Source organism: Engystomops pustulosus, chromosome 3 (assembly GCF_040894005.1).
Source record: "Engystomops pustulosus chromosome 3, aEngPut4.maternal, whole genome shotgun sequence".
Classification (NCBI taxonomy): domain Eukaryota; kingdom Metazoa; phylum Chordata; class Amphibia; order Anura; family Leptodactylidae; genus Engystomops; species Engystomops pustulosus.
Genome location: NC_092413.1, coordinates 185,013,164 through 185,019,694, shown reverse-complemented (window position 1 = coordinate 185,019,694; position 6,531 = coordinate 185,013,164).

Below are 6,531 nucleotides of genomic sequence, written 5' to 3'. Positions count from 1 at the left end.
AGATGACACTGAGTTATTGCCTAATAGAAATCCAACCCCTACTGAATTTTGCCACTTCGGCCTTTGCTATGGATATGTGCGCCACTAAGCGCAGAACACAGCGGTCGCAAGTCCCACTACAAATTGCTCAGAATTGGCAAGTACATGCACTGCAGAAACTACAGCCACCAGCAGATCAACCAGAAATCAAATATATAGAACGCTACTGTAGGCTTCAAGAAGCTGTTTGTATTCTCCTATGGCTATTTTCTAGCCAAGTATCAAAGGAAGCACAGTACTATGCCAGATGAGATGACACTGAGTTATTGCCTAATAGAAATCCAACCCCTACTGAATTTTGCCACTTCGGCCTTTGCTATGGATATGTGCGCCACTAAGCGCAGAACACAGCGGTCGCAAGTCTCACTACAAATTGCTCAGAATTGGCAAGTACATGCACTGCAGAAACTACAGCCACCAGCAGATCAACCAGAAATCAAATATATAGAACGCTACTGTAGGCTTCAAGATCAAGAAGCTGTTTGTATTCTCCTATGGCTATTTTCTAGCCAAGTATCAAAGGAAGCACAGTACTATGCCGGATGAAATGACACTGAGTTATTGCCTAATAGAAATCCAACCCCTACTGAATTTTGCCACTTCGGCCTTTGCTATGGATATGTGCGCCACTAAGCGCAGAACACAGCGGTCGCAAGTCTCACTACAAATTGCTCAGAATTGGCAAGTACATGCACTGCAGAAACTACAGCCACCAGCAGATCAACCAGAAATCAAATATATAGAACGCTACTGTAGGCTTCAAGATCAAGAAGCTGTTTGTATTCTCCTATGGCTATTTTCTAGCCAAGTATCAAAGGAAGCACAGTACTATGCCGGATGAGATGACACTGAGTTATTGCCTAATAGAAATCCAACCCCTACTGAATTTTGCCACTTCGGCCTTTGCTATGGATATGTGCGCCACTAAGCGCAGAACACAGCGGTCGCAAGTCCCACTACAAATTGCTCAGAATTGGCAAGTACATGCACTGCAGAAACTACAGCCACCAGCAGATCAACCAGAAATCAAATATATAGAACGCTACTGTAGGCTTCAAGAAGCTGTTTGTATTCTCCTATGGCTATTTTCTAGCCAAGTATCAAAGGAAGCACAGTACTATGCCAGATGAGATGACACTGAGTTATTGCCTAATAGAAATCCAACCCCTACTGAATTTTGCCACTTCGGCCTTTGCTATGGATATGTGCGCCACTAAGCGCAGAACACAGCGGTCGCAAGTCTCACTACAAATTGCTCAGAATTGGCAAGTACATGCACTGCAGAAACTACAGCCACCAGCAGATCAACCAGAAATCAAATATATAGAACGCTACTGTAGGCTTCAAGATCAAGAAGCTGTTTGTATTCTCCTATGGCTATTTTCTAGCCAAGTATCAAAGGAAGCACAGTACTATGCCGGATGAGATGACACTGAGTTATTGCCTAATAGAAATCCAACCCCTACTGAATTTTGCCACTTCGGCCTTTGCTATGGATATGTGCGCCACTAAGCGCAGAACACAGCGGTCGCAAGTCCCACTACAAATTGCTCAGAATTGGCAAGTACATGCACTGCAGAAACTACAGCCACCAGCAGATCAACCAGAAATCAAATATATAGAACGCTACTGTAGGCTTCAAGATCAAGAAGCTGTTTGTATTCTCCTATGGCTATTTTCTAGCCAAGTATCAAAGGAAGCACAGTACTATGCCGGATGAGATGACACTGAGTTATTGCCTAATAGAAATCCAACCCCTACTGAATTTTGCCACTTCGGCCTTTGCTATGGATATGTGCGCCACTAAGCGCAGAACACAGCGGTCGCAAGTCCCACTACAAATTGCTCAGAATTGGCAAGTACATGCACTGCAGAAACTACAGCCACCAGCAGATCAACCAGAAATCAAATATATAGAACGCTACTGTAGGCTTCAAGAAGCTGTTTGTATTCTCCTATGGCTATTTTCTAGCCAAGTATCAAAGGAAGCACAGTACTATGCCAGATGAGATGACACTGAGTTATTGCCTAATAGAAATCCAACCCCTACTGAATTTTGCCACTTCGGCCTTTGCTATGGATATGTGCGCCACTAAGCGCAGAACACAGCGGTCGCAAGTCTCACTACAAATTGCTCAGAATTGGCAAGTACATGCACTGCAGAAACTACAGCCACCAGCAGATCAACCAGAAATCAAATATATAGAACGCTACTGTAGGCTTCAAGAAGCTGTTTGTATTCTCCTATGGCTATTTTCTAGCCAAGTATCAAAGGAAGCACAGTACTATGCCAGATGAGATGACACTGAGTTATTGCCTAATAGAAATCCAACCCCTACTTAATTTTGCCACTTCAGCCTTTGCTATGGATATGTGCGCCACTAAGCGCAGAACACAGTGGTCGCAAGTCTCACTACAAATTGCTCAGAATTGGCAAGTACATGCACTGCAGAAACTACAGCCACCAGCAGATCAACCAGAAATCAAATATATAGAACGCTACTGTAGGCTTCAAGAAGCTGTTTGTATTCTCCTATGGCTATTTTCTAGCCAAGTATCAAAGGAAGCACAGTACTATGCCAGATGAGATGACACTGAGTTATTGCCTAATAGAAATCCAACCCCTACTGAATTTTCCCACTTCGGTCTTTGCTATGGATATGTGTGCCACTAAGAGCTAAACACAACGGTAGCAAGTCCCCCTGCTAATTCCTCACAAAATGGTAAAAGATGCAAATTAAAATAAAAAAAGTAGAACGTTATTGTAGCCCTAAGAAGGGCTGTTGGGTTCTTTGAGAATCACTCCTGCCTAACAGTAAGCTAATAGAACACCCTAACGCTTTCCCTGAGCAGCAGCAGCTCTCTCCCTAGCGGCATCCAGAGACAGAATGATCCGAGCAGCGCGGCCAGCGGCTAGTCTATCCCAGGGTCACCTGATCTGGCCAGCCAACCACTGCTATCGACGTATAAGGGTACCACGTCATGCTGGGTGGAGTGCAGAGTCTCCTGGCTTGTGATTGGCTCTGTTTCTGGCCGCCAAAAAGCAAAACGGCGGGAGCTGCCATTTTCTCGAGCGGGCGAAGTATTCGTCCGAGTAACGAGCAGTTTCGAGTACCCTAATGCTCGACCGAGCATCAAGCTCGGACGAGCATGTTCGCTCATCTCTAATAGTAATCCTCTGTGCCAGAATAGCCGATATGCTGTAGCGGACCCACTAGGCACATCTTCTGGTAATATTTCAGCTTGGATCTGTGCCCGGCAGTCCGGGGAAGAGCAGGATCCGGAAGAGGTAAGAGAGATAGCGGGGATGCAGTGGGATCGCGGGAGCACCCATGACACCTGGTAAACCAACTATTGACCAACTTCTTTAATGATCTTCTCTATCTTCCCTTTTCATTGCACTTCCAAAGAAAGTGAGATTCTATCCACGTTGCTAGCAAGAAGAAAGTCATTCAGAGAGATTTTTGAGTGAAAGGTATATTAGGAGTGGAGGAAGGAGGATGATAAGAGCCAAAGTAAGTGGAGAAAGAGGTCCTGTTGCCTGAGAGTATGTATAAAAATGTTTCTTGCAGTCTAACAAAATACACCAAATCCATAACTAAGGGTGTGTCACTGTGGATGAAGTGTCTAAGTTACAAGTAACTGATATTATTAGGTGGGTCAATGTCTTTCTGGCTATTTATGACAAGGCTTGGGTAATATTTTGATAAATTACTTTAAGAATTTGTTATCCCCAAAAGTGACACCTTAACTGCAGAACAAGCCTGAATTCATTCTAAATAAAAAATTCAGCTGTTAAAAATGTTCTAATTGTTTAAAAATCCAGCATTAAAAAGATGCAACTTAGAGAACTTTTTTCCCAAATGTTCATTCAAATCATTCATATTTATTTGCAATATGTTTTCTATATACTCTAGACACAACTATTTGCTAGTCTCCATTGTCTATGTGGTTATGAGGAATGTTCCACCTGGACAATGAGGTACTGATGGAGGTCCACTGGTCGCACATATCCACCACCTTAAGGGACATCCACCATCAATTTTACTGATGGTAGATGTGTCCTATTAAGAAGTTCCTGAGAAACTGTGCTCCTCATGACTTCTTGTATTATAACTTTATACCCCGCAACCGTGGAAATATAGAGTTATAAAAATTATGCTAATCAGTCTGTGGTGCTACGGCCACATCAGCGGAGCGCCTCATCTTATAATTTATTCACTCCCCTATACGATACAAGTCGCACCTGGTCTCGGTTGTACACAGTGCATTGAGCACTGAGGAGCATAGTTCCACAGGAACTTCTTAGTAGGATTACTCTACCATCAGTAAAACTGATGGTAAATAACCTTTGAAGGGAACCTGTCACAAAGAGTTCTTTTCTAGGTCTGTCATGTCCCATATAGAGAATAGAGAGGCATCTGCGCATGTCCCACATCACCCGGCACCACACTCCTTCACAGAGGTCACAGCCTGGTGAGATGACATCAGTGAATACAGCTCCTCCCTCCCCACTGCGTGTCAGATCACCAGGCTGTGACCTCTGTGAAGGAGCAGGAGGGAGGAGCTGTACAGGAGCACAAAGGTGGGGGCTGAGAGCTGAGCTGTCTGCAGCACAGACAAGCCACATGTTTTTTGAAATGCATCCAAACCAAAGCCCAACCCCTGGAACTACACAGAGGATTCTGTCATGGTGCAAAGTAAGTTATAATACACAATATTATTGCAATGCAAATGCTTTGAGAAAGCAGAAAGGCAGCTCTGCACTGCAGGTGTGATGGGCTTCTGTAACCTCTTCTAAGTGAAAATTATGTCCCTGATTACAGGTTCCCTTTAAGGTGGTATCTGATCTGTAGGTAGAACATTATAAAGCATGAGGAGTTGAGTAGATTCTATATGGCAATAGTTTACGAACCTATGCCACAGTTGCCGGAGATAGCATTTAGAACCCTAAGTGTGGGCACCCAGACTGTCAAAGAGTTCACCAGAAAGTGCTCATGGCCTTCTCCTGAAATCCCAGGAAGCGCCACACATTGTGCTATTATAAAGTAACACATCCTTGCCTGTCTGAGACTGAAGTTGGTGTGGACAGAGCTGGAATAATATTGGAGCTCAGGTGCCGGGCTCAGCGATTCTTCCTTTTCAAAGGAACCTCAAGGAAAACTACAACGATAATCCAAAATTTTCCTCCTTTTTTCGACTGTATTTGTTTCCTAATGACACAGAAACAATTGAAACTTGAAACAGTTTGTTTCCTCATGACAGTTCTCCTGAGGGTGATGCCACATATGGCGCTTTTGGTTTGTTTAAAGGGAACCTGTCACCAGGAGACCCATTTTTAGCACTCCCCCACTCCCCACAGAGCATAGTACATACACTGCCAAAGTGTTTTTGTATAAAAAATTGGTTTTACAGAAACAAAGATCTGTTATATTGTACCTTTCATTAGCATCTGCTGTGTGACTAGGCAGTTGCCAATTGGGAGGGACTGGAAAGGAGCAGTTTCGCCCCCACCCTTGGGAACCATTTGACCTTTTCAAATTTATGAATAACTCCCCACACTCGGGATTGGCTGTAGAGGAGCAGGGGGCGTCGCTAAGCCAAGCGATGGGTGTTTTCATATATTTGAAAAGGTCACATGGAGTAGCTGTTCCCCAAGGGTGGGGGGAACTGCTCCTTTCCAGCCCCTCCCATTTGGCAACTGCCTAGTCACACAGCAGATGCTAACGAAAGGTACAATATAACATATATTTTTTTCTGTAAAACCAATTTTTAATACAAAAACACTTTGGCAGTGTATGTACTATGCTCTGTGGGGACTTGGGGAGTGCTAAAAATGGCTCTCCTGGTGACAGGTTCCCTTTAAAACAGCATGCTTAAAAATGGAACAAAAACGCCATGTGTGGCATCACCCTTACAGAGACTGCCAATTAAGGCCACAGTGTAGGCGTGAGGAGACTTATAGCTATTGATGCTCCACTAGGGGATTCTGGGAATATATGCAAAGTTTTCCAGGATGGGATAAGGAAAACCGCACCTCTTTTAGCTAACTTGTAAGGTAGCTCCATTGACATCAGGCATGACCTATAAGAGGCTTTATGACATGATGCAGAATTAAAACCAACCCAGTTTATCTATTCCACAAGGAACAGACTCCCAACTGTATACAGCACTGTTTCAACCCTCAGTGCAGTGTAGGGAACCAGTTTGGCTAGGTTAGAGGCTTGTGACTAGGGTCAGGAAGTAAGAGTTCACCTTAAGGAGACTGCCAATTAAGGCCACCATGTAGACGTGTAAAGTCTTATAGCCATGGATGCTCCACTAGTGTAGTTTAGACACTTGGTCTCGGAAAGGTTCAGCATCACTGCTATAAACTGTTTTATTAGTTGTTTTGGCCAAACAATATATTCATAGCACAGATACATCACTATAACAGATGTGTGACAAGGTTCTTCATGGAACCTATGTCACAGATTCCATCAGAAATCACTA